We start from the raw sequence: 19,389 nt of genomic DNA on the forward strand, positions 1-19,389 counted from the left end.
AATGAAAGTTAACCAGAAGCATCAATGTGAGATCTCGGAAAATTTAAATAAATAGGGTTATTTCAGAAATAGCCTTATAGAATTTTTCCGGAATTTTTAGAAATTTTCTGGGAATTTTTCGGAGTTCGTATGGAGGGTTTTGAGGGGATCGATCGGCGGGCACGGATAAAGCCTGTTTGGGATACCTATTTAAGTGAGGAAAAATTTTAATTTATAAATTCTTTTCTTTTCCTTATCCAAACCCATCGCCGAACCTTATTCACCCGAACCTTCTCCTCCTTCCCGATTCTCTCTTCTCCCCTTCCTTTGTTCTCTCTTGCGGACGAAGCAAGCCGAGAGCTCCGGTGATCTCCTTCTGCCGGCATCGACCAGTACGCTCAGATCCAGGCAAAGTCCCTTCTCCTGCCCGATCCTTTCTTCTTCTTTCCGATCGCCTTCGATCGTCGCTGAAGCCTCACCATCCCGACTTTGCCGTCGACCTAGGGGAGCAGACGCCGGTACAGATCCGATCGTGGATGACCTTCTCCAGTCTTAGGTGAGAGCATCGATCTCTTTCTCCTCCCAGTGTTGTCGGCGACGCCACCGATTCCGATCACCTGCGAGCTCATCATAGCCCTAGGTCACCGACGCACCTTCTCTTCTTCTTCCTGGCGGCTGGATTAGGTTACGGATTTGGAGACATTGGGGATTAGTGAGGTAAGATTTGGTTATTAGATAAGCTGTTGTTTGATTCTTGGATTTCAATATTGATCCGATCAATGAATTCCTGCTTGATTCCTGTTGTAACTGTTGTAATGCGATTAATTTCAATCTTGATCCCATCTTGATCCGATCCAGGGAGGTGAGATTCTGTTCTGTCCTTGCTGTGGTGTCTTTAGTTTCGGCAGGCACCTAATTCAGCAGTGAGGATCTGATCTGTGGAGTTGTCTTGGTTCCAGTGGTGTTTCCGTGCCAGCAGTAATCTCATCTAGCATATTGTTTTGGTTTCAGCAATCCACAGTAGCTTAATCGAGGTAAGGTGTGTAGGTTTTGTTCTTTGTTTTAGATGACTGATCTTAGTAGGTTTGAATTAGGGTTAAGTTTGAATTGAATTTTGGTTGGAACATGATATAGATCATGTTTCGAAGTTGAATATTAGTTTGATGATCTTGTTCTAAATGGATTAGGTTAAGTGTGATTGATTAGTTATTTATGTGGTTTGATTGGAGGTTATAATTGGTTAGTTGATTGTGATTAGATATAATTGTTTGAATTAATCTAATGGGGTAATTAGGGTTAGGTTAATTAACCCTAATTGACCGTTAGATTTAATTAGGTAGGTTGAGATTGTATGAATTAGGGTTTCGCCCTAATTTAGTTTAGGGATTTTATTTAGCTATTCATTTGGATTTAGCTAAATAAAATATATATATTGTTTGACGCAGGACTCTGATTCGAGACGGGCGTCTCGACGTTGACTTCGGATTTGGGATTTTACCTTCTATTTGAGGCGGGTACCCTTTGACCTATCTTTTGATAATGTCTTATGATATGTGTAGCTTATATATATTTACTAGTGCTAGATAGTAGATCATTTCTTCCCTGGTTTTAGCTAGTTGATACCTATCACATGTTTCATCTGCTAGTTGCTTTATTTCAGGATTGGATATTATATCTCTTGCCATGTGTATATATGATCATAGAGATGCATATCTATAGTGCTCTACTCTACTGGATTAGTTGCTTTACATGTGTGATACATGCTCTTGGATTCATGATACTTACATCATTGTTATATGTGATGTCTTTGGATTTATGCTGTTTATTATCATCGTTATATATGTGTTTGTCTGTTTGGCATCTACACATATGGAGGATATGTTCAGGTATGATATATTGTAGTCGCATGCACCATATCGCATGATTGCGTCTTTGGGCGATTAACGACTCCATTATTGTTGAGCTCGTCGGCCTACGTTGACTGCGCACCACGCGTGACCACTGCGTGGGTAGTGGCACGTGGTGTGTAGGTTGCTCGGTGGTGCTCATTGGAGGCTCCACTCGTGGGTAGTGTGATAGGCGTGGTAGCACACGGGTCCCTCCCGTCGTTGTGTCGGAGATGAGAGCGTGGCGCTCCCTCCTATAGTGAGGTTGGAGGATAGGTGTACTCCGTGCATCCGTCCACTCGGTCACTCTTGAGGAGCAGTGACAGTGTCTACCACGCGGTCTCACCATGTGTGAGATCTACTAGCGTCGGGGTGACCTGTCGTTTGCATCGTATCGCGGTTGCATTAATTATGATTGATGCATTTTGGTGATGCGTATGATTGACATGCATCTGAGTTATATGCTTTTGCTCGACTATCTTTATCATGTATGTTTACGATCAACAAACCTCGCAGTGAGTATAGTTTATTTCGATTGCATTTTCTTATTATTCTTGCTATAGACTGTACCTTATGCCTATTGCTGGTTACTACAGTTTATTTCGGCTATGCATATCTGTTATTCTATTAGGAGACTATACCGTAGGTTGTATGGTTAGAGAACTGTACTCTTGATCCCATGGTTTAGGAGACTGTACCTTAGGCTATTACTGGTGGTTATATGTTGCTGTATATATCTATTGGATTACCTGCTGAGTTCTTTGAACTCACCCCGTTGTTACTATTTTTCGTCGGGAGATATTCCAGTCGCTAGCCCCATTAGCGCGAGGATTTTCTTTGTCGGATTTATTCTGCTTTTGCATCTTATATACTTGTATTGTGGGTTGTATTGTGGACATTGAACATTCAGGTTTACTACTATTGATTTCCGCTGCAGATATTTTCATTACTTCGTGGATTTGGTTTTCTTCGATGTAGTGGAGTAGGATGTTTACATATATCTTCGAGATTCTATATCGTCTTTCCTTATTAAACTGCGTGGATTGATTATATGTTGAAATATGTGGAATGTTGATATAAACTGCGTGGTTTGTTCTTATTTGTATTGTATTATTCCGGCCGTGTGTGGCCGAGGTATGGAGATATATGTATTCGAGATTCATATTGTCCGCCGTACAGGGGAGATGCTGCCGAAATTTCTTCGGACAGGGACTACCTGGGGCGTGACAATCAATGCATAAATAAAATTTAAAGTTTATGCTCCCCCTTTCATTCTTGATTTCTTAACTTTGACTTTTCTCTCCCCCTTTGACATAAATCAAAAAGAATTAAGAAGAGAGAAATAGTCTAGTTAATTTAAGCTCCCCCTAAAGGGTAGCATAGTTAAGTACTCGGACTTAAAAAATTTAGGTGAAGTACTTAGCTCAATTCATAAGGTGTTTGAAAAGAATTGTTGCATAGATAATTTAAATTTTAAGTTAATGCCTTAATAACTTCTTTGAGTTTAGGTGTCCAAGTATGAGTCAAATTAAATTATTTAACTTGATTGGGTATCAGAGCCCTAAAGGAATTTGTTTAGCCTTAAAGTACTAGTATGACTCTGTTCATTCCCCCTTAACTAATGCCAAATTAAATTCTTAGGGTCTTAGAGTACAAGCATAAGAAGAACTTTATATTATCCTAATTCCAGCTCATCCATTCTAGATTATCAAAACATGAGCAGCTTATGAATGAGTTTGAGATGAGATTATTTGAAAATATTGAAAATTTAAGTTCCAAATGAGAAAATGCTAAACTTTTGAGAATTTATTGAAAATTAATTAGAGTTAACTTTAGCAATCAGAATTTGATAATTAAATATTTTTAAATCCTTTTAAATTAATATTTTGACAGTAATTGAATTAATTTTAAAAGATTTTGAAAAGAATTTTCAAAAGATTTTTGAAATGAATTTTCAAAGGATTTTTAAATAAGTTTGTCAAAAGATTTTTGAAATGATTTTGAAATTAAGTTTTAAAAGATTTTTGAAATGATTTTTGAATAATTTTGAAATTGATTTTTAAAAGATTTTTGAAATGATTTTTAAATAATTTTGAAATTGATTTTCAAAAGATTTTTGAAATGATTTTTAAATAAAGTTTTAAAAGATTTTTGAAATGATTTTTAAATAATTTTGAAATTGATTTTCAAAAGATTTTTGAAATGATTTTTAAATAATGTTTTAAAAGATTTTTGAAATGATTTTTAAATAATTTTGAAATTGATTTTCAAAAGATTTTTGAAATGATTTTTAAATAATGTTTTAAAATATTTTTGAAATGATTTTTAAATAATTTTGAAATTGATTTTCAAAATATTTTTGAAATGATTTTAAAATAATTTTGAAATTGATTTTCAAAAGATTTTTGAAATGATTTTTAAATAATTTTGAAATTGATTTTCTAAAATAATTTTGAAATTAATTTTCAAAAGATTTTTGAAATTAAGTTTTAAAATAGTTTTGAAATTAAGTTTTTAAAATAGTTTTGAAATTAATTTTGAATTAACTTGATTTAAGTTAATTTTAGTTTTAATTTCTTAGTCATCTCACCCGATCTAAATTTTCAATCAGGTAATCCTATAATTGTGGTGAGATGAATTGTGGTTCAGTTTAAGGGGTTGGTTTAACTTTGTGTTAGATTCAGGTTTAGCTTTGGGTTCAACAAGTAAGCATTCTTTGGATAAACTTCTGGCCTATGGTGAGTCACAAGGAACTCATTAAAGTAACCATGCCTTCGAGGTTTTCCAAATAGTCTTACCCATTGAACTTAATACTAAAACTTGGTCTAACTAGTTAGGATCCATTTAAGGGTAGCTTCGGTCAGTTCCACTTGGCCAAATGCACCAGGTCGAAGTCATATCTTCCTAGACATGCGATGCCCAAGTTTCCCTAACGTACTATCATCCAAAAACTTCACCAGTACTGTTAGTAAAGTTAAACCTAGCCTATTTTATCTAACCTTAATTACCCTGCCGGGTAGTCTACTCTTGTTTACCCATTTCGGGTAGATTAAGTTCGATTACCCAGTCGGATAATTTAGTTGGGAGTGCCAGCTATTCTGGATCCTCCTTCTATTGAATTTTAAATTTCAAATTTTGAATTTAATTCTGAATTCGAATTTTGAATTTGTAATTTGAATTTTGAATTTTGAATTTTAATTTCGAATTTTGAATTTTAATTAAATTTCAAATTTTAATTTTTGAATTTTAATTTAATTGTGAATTTTAGATTTATGAATTTTGAATTTAATTTATTAAAATTGTTTTCCTTCTTGCTCCCCCTGGATCATAGCCTCGATATGGTCTATCGAGGTAGTGGACCTGATCCTTGGGGACCCAATATTGTCCAAGTCCAATTTGATTAACGAGGTTGGACTTGGGGACCCATGCTTGAATTATGTTCCTTTTATTTCTATTTACCAACGACAGATATGATCTATATTTAGTTTTGGGCTTGAATCCAAGTCCGGATTTGTTGTAAACGGCACGCTGTTTTCCAAGAATCAGATCCAAATTCTTGGAACCCAACGTAAAACGTTCTAACGTATCTTTGAGTTCTTTAATTTGAGTTTTCAAATTGGAATTTTCTTCCTCAAGTTGTTGGACTTGAGTTGAACTTCCAACTTGAACTGACTCAGTTAAAGAACTCGAGTCAGTCGCTTCCTTAAGGGCTTTTACTTCTTTTTGGAGCGACTTAACCCGGATGTTGGATTTAGCCAATTTTTTAAGCAAATAAGGAACTAAATTTCTTAAGTCATCTATTTGAGTTTCGGCGAGAAAAGAACTTACAGTGGGGATCGGGCCTTCGGAAACGGATGCGGATCCGTGGCTTCGCTCGGACTCTGTTTCTGACTCGTTCTCGGCTTCGGACTCGATTTCGTCAATTAGGTTAGCCTACGTCGGTAATGCGAGAAAGCTCGTTGGTTCTTCTTCCTTGTCAGTCTCGGATTCGTCTGACGACTCGGACCAGGTTGCTTTCAATGCCTTTCTTCTTTTCTTCTTGTTTGGGCAATCTGGCTTGTAGTGACCTTTTTGGTTACAGCCGTAGCAGGTGACATCTGATCTGTCCTTTGTGTTCATTTGAGTTGCCTTCTTCGACTTGCACATCTTCCGTACGATTTTTATCAACTTGGAAATAACTTCGTCTTCGTCTTCTGCGTCTGATTCATCGTCTTCGTCCTCTGATATTTTAGATTTGCGCCTTGACGTCGGTTCACGTGTTCTGCTAGTACCTGCAACCAAAGCAACACCTTTCTCGACCGGGCGTGCATTAGTCTGCTCATGCAATTCTAATTCAGAAAACAATTCATCTAGTTTTATTGAGGATAAATCCTTGGAAACTTTGTAAGCATCAACCATGGATGCCCACAAAGTGTTCCTCGGAAAAGCACTTAGCGCGTACCTTATTACGTCGCGGTTTTCCACCTTTTGGCTGATCGCATGAAGCCCGTTGAGTAGGTCCCGGATGCGTGTGTGAAGCTGGTTCGCCGTCTCACCTTCCTGCATTTTAATATTATATAATTTATTTAAAATTAAATCACGCTTACTTACTTTAGCGTCTGACGTGCCCTCGTGCAGCTCGATTAGTTTGTTCCACAGCTCCTTCGCACTTGAAAATGGTCCGACTCTATTCAGTTCTTCTTTTGTCAACCCGCATTGCAGCATACAGGTTGCTTTGGCATCAGCTTCGACCTTCTTTCTTATGCTGGTATCCCAGTTAGTGCATGAAACGAGTTCTCCAGCGCCGTCAAGTGGTAGCTCGAGACCGGTCTGGATGATGATCCACATCTCGACTTGCGTCTTGAGATGGTAGATCATCCGGTTCTTCCAATAGGTAAAGTCTTCGCCGGAGAAGAGCGGGGGGCGAGAAGTGCTAAAGCCTTCTTGGAGGGCCATTTAAAAGAACCTTGCCCACAAAAAAATAGCAAAACAATGTACCAGGACTTGATCCTGGATTAGCAGTGCGGTATGGAAGGATAGAAATAGAAGTTCACCAGTTTCGAAAAATAATAAAATATTGTTAAAAAAAATATTTTAAAAGATATTATTTCAAATTTTGCCAAATTCAATATTTTATCAATACTAATAAGCCGTGAAAGGATGAAAATGAATTTTTCGAAAATAATTTTGGAGGAAAAAAATGAAAGGCGTAAGGTTTTATTTTTACCCTATACACACGATAAAGCCACGAAAAATGCTTGAATGGTGGTTGCACCAGTTCAAAGCGACCCCGCTCTGATACTAATTGTTGGATCGAGACGCGCTAGAGGGGGGGGGGGTGAATAGCGCTCGTGGCTAAAATCGTTCTATTATCGGAATCGTAACAACTATCGGAGAAGTAACGCAGCGGAAAGTAAACAAACACACAGAAGGACAAGAGAATTTACTTTGTTCGGAGCCTGTGACGACTCCTACTCGAAGGCCCGCGATCCTTGATCGCTCTTGACAAGAGTACAAGTATTACAGTTAAGTATAATGAAAAAGTACAGTTATACCGACGACAATATCGTAATCTGAAGATTTCGGAGCTCCGGGTCGTCGGTGTCTCGTAGAAGCACTTCGGGATCGTCTCGTAAGCAGCTTGTAGCAAAAAGATTGCTTTGGAAGTTATTGTCTGAAGCTGCTGGTCGAAACCCCATATAAAGGGTGTTCAAGGCGCCTTCTACTGTTCACCAAGGCGCCTTGAACAGCCGAGTCAGCCGGGGAGATGAGGAGCGAACTGGTCGAATCTTATCACAGACTCAAGGCGCCTTCCACTGTTCACCAGGCGCCTTCATCCGTTCAAGGCGCCTTCACTCATCAAGGCGCCTTGAGCGACTTCGCAGCTCGACCTTGCATCCGAGGCGCCCCTAGCTCCATGGAGGCGCCTTGGACCTTGTCTTCGAGGCTTTAAGTTGCTCCTTTGCACCGCAAGATACGTTAGTCCCAAACACTACCTGCAGCACAAAGTACATAATACAATAGATATTATAAATGAAGTATTAACAGTCTCCGGACTGTCTGTGACTTCGGGTTTCCAACCGGAAACCTAGGTCGACCCGACGCCTCCTGTTCCTCTACGGGGAACGCGTCCTCACCTACTCCACTCGGAGATTTACTTGATGCCAGTCCTCCAGATCGACTGGACTTTTGCTCGGCATTTGACGCTTCCGGACTTTCTGCTGGACATCCGCTTCCCGGCTAGTCCAGACTTTCACCTGGTTCGCGACACCAGGACTTTTCACCTAGGGTTACCACCCCCTAGGACTTTTGCCTGAAGCCATCGACCTGCCAAGACTTCCCGCATAGGGTTACCACCCCCTTTGACCTAGGGTTACCACCCCCTAGGGTTTTTACCTGCCTAACCGCAAGTATCACTTAGGACTTTCCTGCAAGCTCCATGAACTTTGTTAGATAACACCACCACTTAACTTTGAGCCCTTTGCCATAATCAAAACTCAGGTTCGATCATCTGGTGCTCACTGCACCAACATTAAGTAGATCCCAAAGTCAAGACTTTAGAGATTTTGGCACACAATGTGCTAAATAAAATGCCGAGACATTATATATCAAAAGTATTAAAAGATAACAAGTATTTTACTTTTATCAGTGACACTGTGTTGGACTCTCAGTTGTCCTTGGGTTGGGCTCCCATAGTGGGCCCTAGGTTTAGATAACCTAGTAGTAACGGCACGGTCGACGGTCGACGACCCGAGGGTCGCCAAATGGGTCGGGTCGTTACAATAGTAAATCCTACTAGATTCGGGACTAGCCACCTTGGGTCTAGTTAGGGATGCGCGCATAGCAAGTACAGTTGTCGGGCCCAAGAAGAAAGTTGATTATTATTTTGAAGTATTATAAGTATAAGTTTTTGAACAAGTAAAGTAAGTTTTACATAAGTATAAAAGTATTAAAGAAGAAGTTTTTAAACAAGTGAAAAAAAAGAATAAGTTTAAAACAAATGAAATAAGTTTCATTTTGTTTTAAAAGCTGCAAGTTGAGTTTTCTTTTATGCTAGCATGTCATTTAGATTAGCTTACTGTTCTTTGCTATTTTCTGAGCATAAGTAGCTTTACATGTTTAGCATTTCAGCCTATTTGATTCTTTTATTATTAGATGAGCATGAGTAGTCTTCAGTAAGTAATCAGTTAGATCATGTTATAGATATATGTACATGCATATTGAGATTTTGTGAGTTATATAGCGCTTACTAAGCATTTTGCTTATAGTTTGCATTTCCTCTTACTGCAGATACAGGAAAAGAATAGATTTAGCAAAGGAAGGCGACAAGGTGGTGCGGATGGTGTGTGATGCCAAGACTATGGACGAGACATGAGACGTTATTAAAATTTCCGCATTTATGTAATTAATAAATATTTGAAGTTGTATTTCATGTTCATTTCATTTGAGATTATTTTTGTTTAGATTGCATGGAGATGAGTTCTGTTTAATAAGTAGATATTTTGATGTTTGTCACTTATTTAACTGCGTGAGTGATTGATATATATTCCAGTCGTCTGTGGCTGATGTATACTATGTATGAATTTCAGTTTATGGTTACCGGTACAGGGGAGACTCTACCGAAATTTTTCGGTAGAGACTCTTCGTGGTTTCGATCTTATCGGTTAAGTAGAGTTAGTAATTAAGTAACGGTCATCCTTAGAGAGTAGTATAATATAGTAAGAAGGGTGGTCGTTACAGTTGGTTTCAGAGCAGTCCCCATTCTCCAGCATCATACATCAGCACCATCTTTGTCGTCTTCAAGTAAGGAAGTATTTAATTTTTCTTTTATGCTTCTTAATTGCGGTATAGAGTATCTGCTTATATGCGCTTAAGTAAGAAAAAAATTCTTGTTTTATTTTTCTATGTTTGGATACATATGCTTAGGAAGAATAGAGACGATTTTAGTTTTGTTTCTCTCCTACATAATTAGATGTCAAGAAGAGGACGTCCCCATACCGTTCGTACTGAGGACCGAGCATAGGAGAACGAAGAACCCAGAATAGCTGAACCAAATCTCTCTGAAGTTGTTGCTCAACTCCAGAGACAAGTGGCGGAGCAGCAACAAGTGATCGTCAGTCTGATGGCGAATCAGCAGCCAGTCCCTCCCACTCCTCCAACTATTAATGGGGAGACTCCAGTAGTGACTGAGGTTCCACCAGCCACTCTGGAAGTCCCCACAACACTTAAAAGACAGGAAGCCTACCTGATACAATGGTTGAAGCTGAAGCCAGAAAGTTTCTCAGGCACGACTGAGCCCTGGGATGCTCAGGCTTTGTTCAAGACACTGGAAAGCACCATGGAGCTTCTTGACTGGCCAGAAGTTGAGAAGGTCTAGTGTGCTTCTTTCTGCTTATTTGGAGATGCCCGTATGTGATGGGAGAGAGTGAAGAGCAAGAGAGTAGTCAATCAGATGAACTGGGCTGATTTCGAGACGGAGTTTTACGAAGAATTCTTCCGCCAGCGGATCGCCAATAAGCATTATGAGGAGTTTATAGAATTCAGACAAGGTGACCTGTCAGTAGAAGAAGCAGTAAAGAAATTCAATAGGCTAGCCCGTCTCTGTCCAGAGCTAGTAAGTACGTAAAAGGAACGAGTCAGAATGATGCTCAGGATGCTGAGACCAGTAATAACACTTAATGTGAGTAGTGGAACTCACCAGCCCCAGACTGGCGAAGAGCTAGTTAGCAGAGCATTAGTCGCTGAGCACTATCTGGACAGCATCAGGCGCAACGAGCACAACACAAGCCGGTCAAGATGGAGGACAAGACAGCAGGGAGTCAGAAGCCCCAGGCAAGTGAGTAGAACGGGAAGGGTAAAGATAATAAAAGGAAACGATGGAATACAAGGGATAGCCAAGAGGGAGGTCCAGAAAACAAGCAAACCAAGTTTTCTCCCTGCCCTAAATGTGGGAAGATACATCCAGGAGCCTATCTTTTGGGTACAACTGGATGTTATTCATGTGGCCAAGAAGGACATCTAGCTAGAGCATGTCCTAACAAGTTTAAGGCACCTCAGCAACAGTCAGTGTAATATGGAGACGAGCCTGCACAATTACACCACATGACAACATCACTAGAGGGACCTTATCTCAGGGACGGTTGGAAGCCCCACCCGTTCCAACAAATGCCAGAGTATTTCCTCTCACTAGGGAAGAACCTGCCGGTGCCCCACAATAGTCACAAGTCAAATAACTATCCTTTAGCATTTAGCTACCATCTTATTTGATACTGGGGCTACCCACTCTTTAGTGTCAATTTCTTTTGTCAAATTTAACAAGTACCCGCTGTCCAAAATTATTCTAAGTTCGAGGACGAACTTTTTATAAGGTATGGGGGATTGTAACGACCCAATTTTCCTCATTAGGAGTTCTAAAAGTTCTTAAAAATATTTATAAATACTTTAGAAAAATTCTAGAGTTTTTTAGAAATTTTTAGAGTATTTTTATGTAATTTTTGGAGGTCGTTTGGTATTTTTACTAAATGAAAGAAGTTTTGACAAAAAAATATCCAAGCCAAGTTTCGAACCCGAGACCTCCGACCAAACCAAACCTTGATCGAATCTAGCTAACCAAGTGTGCTGCGGATATTTTGTGAACATATAGGAACCAAATTATACTTAAGCCATAATAGGAACAGAAATACCAAAATAAAGGGAGCCTAGCAGAGTTCGAACGCGCGACCTCCAACTCACGCCAAGCCGCGGCTGACCAAGTGTTCACGCGGCCGGTTCTATTTAGAAAAGGAAGCAAATTTATTTAAAGAAGTTAACCGAATATTGAAGTTATAAAAGAGGAACTTAACTTAGGGCTTGATTTACCCGAACCCCTAATCCCGTTTCTCTTCTTCCTCCTCACGCGGCGTCCGCGACTCCTCCTCTCGGGCGAAACCACAGCGAGGAGCTAGGGCTTCTCCGGTGGCCGGCCAAAGGGATTCCACGAGTTCTTCTCGGATCCGAGCTTCCCTCGTCAAGAGGGAACTGTTAGCACGAAGAAGGGCCGGAGATCTCAAGTTGTCCGAACCCTAGAAGTTTTTCCCATTCGGTTTGAATCCAAGAACACGCAGTAAGTGCTTTCCTCACCTGCAGAAGAGTAGCTACGAACTTCGCTTCAGTGTTTTTTTTGAGTTTCGGGATGAGTTGAACAGAATCCGTGATTTGTTAGGGATTTGGTTTTGTGTTGGCTTTCGGATTAGGTTGTAGGGAATTGTGAAATGCAAAGGGGTTTAGTCTTCTATTAGATGTTTGAATAGGCTGTACAGAACCTGTTTGTTAGAGAGTTAAAGGTAGATTCAAGTTTCCTTTTCCTTCTCCCTTGCATATATGCTGTAACATGCTTAAAGACTTTGGTTTGCTGCCAGATTTAGAATTTATTAGGTATGGGTATGAACAGGTTTTAGTTTGGGAATTTCGTGTAGCACTTTGGTTTGAATAGCTTTGTGCAGCATGAAGTATGGTTATACTTTGGGACTTTTTCTTTACCGTAGCATTAAGCATGAAGAATATATGCCTTGGTTTTGGTTTCCAGTAGGTATGCTGGGGGTTGTCTTTTGGCCTCCGGATTTTGTGGTAAAGGAATTGATTTGCAGTTCATCTCTTTAGCAGCGCAGAATTTTAGTCCCCTTTTAGCATCTAGTTCTTTTGCGGTTGGATCATGATTTCTAAAGCTTGTAAGCTTGGTTTGGTTTCCATGCTAATGATATTATGTTTTGGCCTTTGTAAATTGTGCATGTTCCCAACCTTTAGGTGATTATAAGTAGCTATAATAGAAAGAGACCAATGTTTATTTCCTCTTTGCATTGCTGCTGTAGTATGCTTTAAGATTTCGGTTGTTCTGTGCCATTGTTTTCCTGTAGGTTGAAGAGCTCTATCCTCCGTGCCTTAGACCTTCCATTATCAGTTTTCTTATATAAGCAGTTTTAGATTGGCATGTGGTTTAGCAGTTCAGTTCGGATAGTAAATTTTGTTATACTTGTAGAATCTAATTGGCATAATGTAGTGCAGATGTTTGTTAGATATATATGCAGATCTTTACAAGTATAATATGCAGATTTTATAAGTATAGTAAGCAGATTTTGATTTAATCATTTCAAAGTTAGAATTGGCTTAAACATTTCAGTTTCATGTTAAAAAAATATTCTTTTAGAAGTATTAACAAGTATAAGAAAGATAAAGAGAAGAAAGAAAAAGACCAAGGCCTTAAGTAGATCCCAAAGTCAAGACTTTAGGGATTTTGACACATAAGGTGCTAAAGAAAATGCCGTGGCATTATATATTAGAAGTATTAAAAGATAACAAGTATTTTACTTTTATCAGTGGCACTGTGCTGGACTCTCAGTTGTCCTTGGATTGAGCTCCCATAGTCGTCCCTAGGTTTAGATAACCTAGTAGTAACGACACGGCCGACGGTCAACGGTCGATGACCCAAGGGTCGCCAAATGGGCCGCCAAATGGGTCGGGTCGTTACAATAGTAAATCCTACTAGATTCGAGACTAGCCACCTTGGGTCTAGTTAGGGATGCGTGCATAGCAAGTACAGTTGTCGGACCCAAGAAGAAAGTTGATTATTAATTTGAAGTATTATAAGTATAAGTTTTTGAACAAGTAAAGTAACTTTTACATAAGTATAAAAGTATTAAAGAAGAAGTTTTTAAACAAGTGAAATAAAAGAATAAGTTTAGAACAAATGAAATAAGTTTCATTTTGTTGTAAAAGCAGCAAGTTGAGTTTTCTTTAATGCTAGAATGCCATTTAGATTAGCTTACTGTTCTTTGCTATTTTCTGAGCATGAGTAGCTTTACATGTTTAGCATTTCAGCCTGTTTGATTCCTTTATTATTAGATGAGCATGAGTAGTCTTCAGTAAGTAATCAGTTAGATCATGTTATAGATATGTGTACATGCATATCAAGATTTTGTGAGTTAGATAGCGCTTACTAAGCATTTTGCTTATAGTTTGCATTTCCTCATACTGCAGATACATGAAAAGATAAGATTTAGCAAAGGAAGGTGACAAGGTGGCGCGGATGGTGTGTGATGCCAGGACTATGGAGGAGACTTGGGACGTTATTAAGTTTTCCTCATTTTAGTAAGTAATAAACATTTGAAGTTGTATTTCATGTTCATGTCATTTGAGATTATTTTTATTTAGATTGTATGGAGATGAGTTCTGTTTAATAAGTAGATATTTTGATGTTTGTCACTTATTTAACTGCGTGAGTGATTGATATATATTCCAGCCGCTTGTGGCTGATGTATACTATGTATATATTTCAGTTTATGGTCACCGGTACAGGAGAGACTCTGCTGAAATTTTTCGGTAGAGACTCCTCGTGGTTTCGATCTTACCGGTTAAGTAGAGTTAGTAGTTAAGTAACGATCATCCTTAGAGAGAAGTATAATATAGTAAGAAGGGTGGTCGTTACAGTTGGTATCAAAGCAGTCCCCATTCTCCAGCATCACACATCAGCACCATCTTTGTCGTCTTCAAGTAAGGAAGTATTTAATTTTTTTTTTATGCTTCTTAATTGCGGTATAGAGTATCTTCTTATATGCGCTTAAGTAAGAAGAAAATTCTTGTTTTATTTTTCTATGTTTGGATACATATGCTTAGGAAGAATAGAGATGATTTTAGTTTTGTTTCTCTCCTACATAATTGGATGTCAAGAAGAGGACGTCCCCGTACCGTTCGTACTGAGGACCGAGCACAGGAGAACGAAGAACCCAGAACAGCTGAACCAAATCTCTCTGAAGTTGTTGCTCAACTCCAGAGACAAGTGGCGGAGCAGCAACAAGTGATCATCAATCTGATGGCGAATCTGCAGCCAGTCTCTCCCACTCCTCCAACTATTAATATGGAGACTCCAGTAATGACTGAGGTTCCACCAGCCGCTCTGGAAGTCCCCACAGCACCTAGAAGACAGGAAGCCTACCTGATACAGTGGTTGAAGCTGAAGCCAGAAATTTTCTCAGGCACGACTGAGCCCTGGGATGCTCAGGCTTGGTTCAAGACACTAGAAAGCACCATAGAGCTTCTTGACTGGCCAGAATACATAGCAAGTATCGTATACCTGCTCTGATACCAAAAATTGGTATCAAATTAAATCAAAAATAGAACACAAAACAAAACAGGTATCCTACCCGCTCTGATACCACTAAATTGTCACACCCCCAAAGGAGTCTCTGCCAGACAAAAATCCGGCAGCATCTACCCTGTACCGGTGACAATCTGAAGCATCAATACAAACAAAATACATCAGCCACATGCGGCTGAAATATTTATATATACAACCACACAGTTATAATCACATCCCACTCGGTTGGAATGAAACAATCACAACCACACAGTTATATATAAAACAGCCCACACGCCTGTACTAAAAACACAACGGAAAAATAAAGGAAAGCCCACACAAACCAAATAAATACAATGCATGCCGACACGGCTTAAACACAAATACAACACCAAAAGAATAAGATAGCCACATGGCTAAACACAAATACAATGCCAAAAATAAAAAAAGAATATACAAAAGAAAATAAACACTAGGTGAAATCGTCTTCGGATGTGACGTAAGACCCAGTAGACAGGATACTTCGAGCGACACCGACCATCTACAAGCTACCTTAAAAAATAAATGTATACATATGGTGGTGAGTATAGGTAACTCAGCGGGTAATAGACAAGATAGTGCATGATCCATAAACAAACATGGAGATCACAAGTATACAGTCTCAGTAGGGAATAAAGAACATGATCATACTATCATAATCAATGCACCTAAATATATCTGGCATAATAACCTGACATAAACTGTACAAACCACAACTAACATAATGACAGATACATACCCAATCTGGAATCGACACATGGTATAATGATCAGTAAACTCACCGGATCTACAACAGACATACCCATGACACCTGTACAATATAAATACGACTGCATATATATGTAAAATAAATGACATGAATATAGCATGACAACTATATGCAACAAGCATATCTCAAACAAGTGCAACAACCACAATCACATGCAACTAGTATTTGTTGGTGCAATATTCCCCAAGTCAAGGTTGACCGTGTTGACTGAGCTTGAATTAAGTCAAGCTCGAGTCTTGATGTTGTGGTTTCGATGTTTGACAATACATGAAGATTGCAGGTGCAATCATTCATGTGTGAAGGAGAGTCAAGTAGGTCAAGGTTGACTGGATACTTGACGGGAAAATCCTAGTGAGTGAAGCCAGGTGAAAGTCCTAGTGAGTGAAGCTAGGCAGAAGAGAAATCCTGGTGAGTGAAGCCAGGTGAAAGACCAAGTGAGTGAAGCTAGGCAGAAGGGAAATCCTGGTGAGTGAAGCCAGGTGAAAGACCTAGTGAGTGAAGCTAGGCAGAAGGGAAATCCTGGTGAGTGAAGACAGGTGAAAGACCTAGTGAGTGAAGCCAGGCAGACATGAAGTCCTAGTGAGTGAAGCTAGGCCGAAGGAAAGTCCTTGTGAGTGAAGTCAGGCAAGGAAAATTCAGATGGATCAAGGATGATCGGACATCTGGAGTTGGGAAGTCCAAGTAGGTCAAAGGGATTGACTGTATACTTGGCACAAGGAAAATCCAGGTGGATCAAGGTTGATCGGACACTTGGTGAAGATAAGTTCTAGTGGGTCAAAGGGGTTGGCCGGATACTTGGTGAGTGAGTCCTAGCAGGTCAAGGGTGACCGGATGCTAGGCATGATGGACCAACAGGTCATGGTTGACCGGATGTTAGTTTAGGGGGCTTTGGACTTGTTTTTGGGCAAAAACAAGGAGCTGGATCGATCAGCTGATCGATTAGCACATGCCCAATCGATTGGCCGATCGATTGGGTGAGTCCCCGTGACAAGCTTTCTCCCAATCGATCAATGGATCGATTGGGGAGAAGTGTCACACGAACAGAAGAACTCTGGATCAATCGGTCGATCGATCCAGAGCCCCCAATCGATCGGGCGATCGATTGGGTGGTGCGATTTTGTACAATAAGCCCTAGATCGTTCAACCGATCGATCCAGGTAATTTCCTGAGAGCATAGAGGTGCTCTGGATCGATCAACCGATCGATCCAAAGTCTCCCCGATCGATTGGGAGCAATCCAATCGATCGGGATCCGACCGTTGGCGTCGTATTTAGCTGCTAGCGAGCTGTTCTCTCGGCAGAACCCTTACACTGTTCAACTCTGATCTTCACCAGCAACTCCACAACATCTCTTAGAAGTTTAGATCGCCAGTTCTTGAAGGTTCTTGGAAGTTTTCCAAGTCAAGAGGCGGATCAAAAGCAAGAAGGAGAAACTAGGGTTAGGGTTTTCAGTTGTCAAACCTGAAAGAATTCTTGTATTTGTTTTCCCCTTGTCTTCTTCTTGTACTGAGAGTATTGTAGGGCTTCTCCTCCTTCGGTAGTTACCGAAAAGGAGTGTTTTATTAGTGGAGGGTGCGTGAGTGTGTGGATCCTTGGATTAGTCACCTCTTGTGAGGTGGATACCAAGTAAATCATCGAGTTAGCATTGTTGTGTGTGTTTCTTTGTATTTCCGCTGCATATCCGTGAAGAAACAAGCAACGCCGAGCACACGATCGTGAAGAGCTATTCACCCCCCTCCCCCTCTTGCTACATAAATCGGTCCCAACAAGTGGTATCAGAGCAAGGTTGCTCTTCACCGGAATCATCGCCGGAAAGGGGAAAGAGCTAGAGGGTGAAGAAGTAGGAGCAAAATTCTTCAAGTCAAAGATTTTATCAAGCTCAACTTCAATGGAATTCCAAGACGGACTTGGATTTGATACAAGGGTGCCTCCATCATTTACTTCAACAAGCTTCGATCTTTGGAAATCAAAGATCGAGAATTTCTTGATGATGGAGATAGAGCAATGGTTTGCTCTCATGGAAGGATTTGAAGCTCCAACAAACTCCAATGGCAAGCCTCTCAAGAAAAGCAAATGGAGCCAAGAACAAATCCAAAGATGTGAGGCCAATGACAAAGTGACCAAGCTTTTGGTCAATCTATTGCCGAGCAACATATTGGAGAAAGTTGGGGAATTCAAGGATGCCAAAGAGCTATGGAGCAAATTGGCTAAGATTCATGAGATCCCCTCCACTGTACCAAATCACGAAGAATCCAAAGAGGGTGACTCGATGGATCAAAATCAAGAGGACTCCGAAGTTGAGAGATGCTCAACTTCCGAAGAAGAAGAAGTCCAAGAAGCCTCATCTTCAAAGGAATGCAATGAAGAGGGCAAGTAGAGGGCATACTCCTTGTTCCATGTACAAGATGAAGATGAAGAAGCCTCCACCTCTAGGATTGAGGGGGAGCAATTTTCGACGACACCGGATCAAGAAGAAGGAGAAGTCTCCACATCCAGATTAAGAGAAGAAGAGGATGAAGAAGCTTCCACCTCCACAAGTCGAGACAAATCTATTGGAGGAGTATCATTTTCGGATCAAGAGGAAGCCTCTACATCGAAATCAAAGAGAGAGGAAGTCATCCCTACACATAAAAGGTATAACTAGTTCAATTAAAAATAAAAACCATATTATATGTTTTGAGTGTAGGGAACATGGGCATTACAAGAGCAAGTGCCCCAAGTTGGCCAAGAAGAAGGGCCAAGTGGCACCAAAGGGTAAGGAGAAGCCCAAAGAGACCGCTCTCTCAACAAAGAAGAGCAAGGAGTACATTGTGTGCTTTTTGTGCAACCAAAAGGGACATTATAGAAGTCAATTTCCCAAGGGGAAGAAAGCGGTAAAGGCTCATGGAGGAAGCACAACTCAAGGGGGAGCCTCCAAGGTAAAAAGAAAGGTATCATTTATTGAGCCTACTCCCTTGAATAATGGTAAAAAGCATACTAGTTCTAATTTTTATCATTTTAATGTTATTTACCATAAGAATAGAAAGCATGAGAGCTTTAAAGAAAAACATGTGGCTCTACATGCTAAAACTACCACACCTAGGTTTAGGAAGGTAGATGAAAATCTAGGCAAGAAAACTAAGAGTTTTAGTTACAAGCCTAAAAATAAAAATGCTCATGAATTCATTGAAAAACCTAAAGCTAAGGACTTAAGGATGGAAAATCAAGTCTTGAGGTCAAGACTTGATAAGTTAGAAAAGACCCTAAAAAGGGTGAAAAATATCCTAAAAGGGCAAAATGAGCAAAACCTAGGTTTAGGAGCACAAAGGTCATCCAATGGCCATAGAGGTTTGAGATACAAACCCAAGGCTAAGAAGGATGTAATTTCTTACCATAGGGTTCCATATAGCTATGGAACCGAGTCAAGGTCTAAGGGTCAAGTCAAAAGTACAAGGGAAGTTATCCCTAGGAGAATTTTTGCAACTAAAGTGACTAAGACTTCTAAGAAGTCTAACAAAGTCACTAAAAAGGTCACAAGGGAAGAAATCCCTAGGGTTGACCTAGAAAAGGTGATCAAGGCTTCTAAGAAGCCTAACAAGGTCACTAGGAAGGTATTTAGGGAAGTTATCCCTATTGAATACCTAGAGCATC

At 39.9% G+C, this 19,389-nt stretch overlaps 1 long non-coding RNA gene across 1 annotated transcript; it reads left to right on the top strand.

Annotated features, from left to right (window-relative positions):
• Positions 1–248: 248 nt before the first annotated feature.
• Positions 249–1,708, top strand: LOC121982700. The gene is made up of 3 exons (XR_006112196.1): positions 249–696; positions 838–1,013; positions 1,425–1,708. It is a non-coding gene; the product is annotated as an uncharacterized LOC121982700 (long non-coding RNA).
• The last annotated feature ends 17,681 nt before the right edge of the window (positions 1,709–19,389 follow it).

The sequence above is a fragment of the Zingiber officinale genome, chromosome 5A (genome assembly GCF_018446385.1).
Source record: "Zingiber officinale cultivar Zhangliang chromosome 5A, Zo_v1.1, whole genome shotgun sequence".
Classification (NCBI taxonomy): Eukaryota; Viridiplantae; Streptophyta; class Magnoliopsida; order Zingiberales; family Zingiberaceae; genus Zingiber; species Zingiber officinale.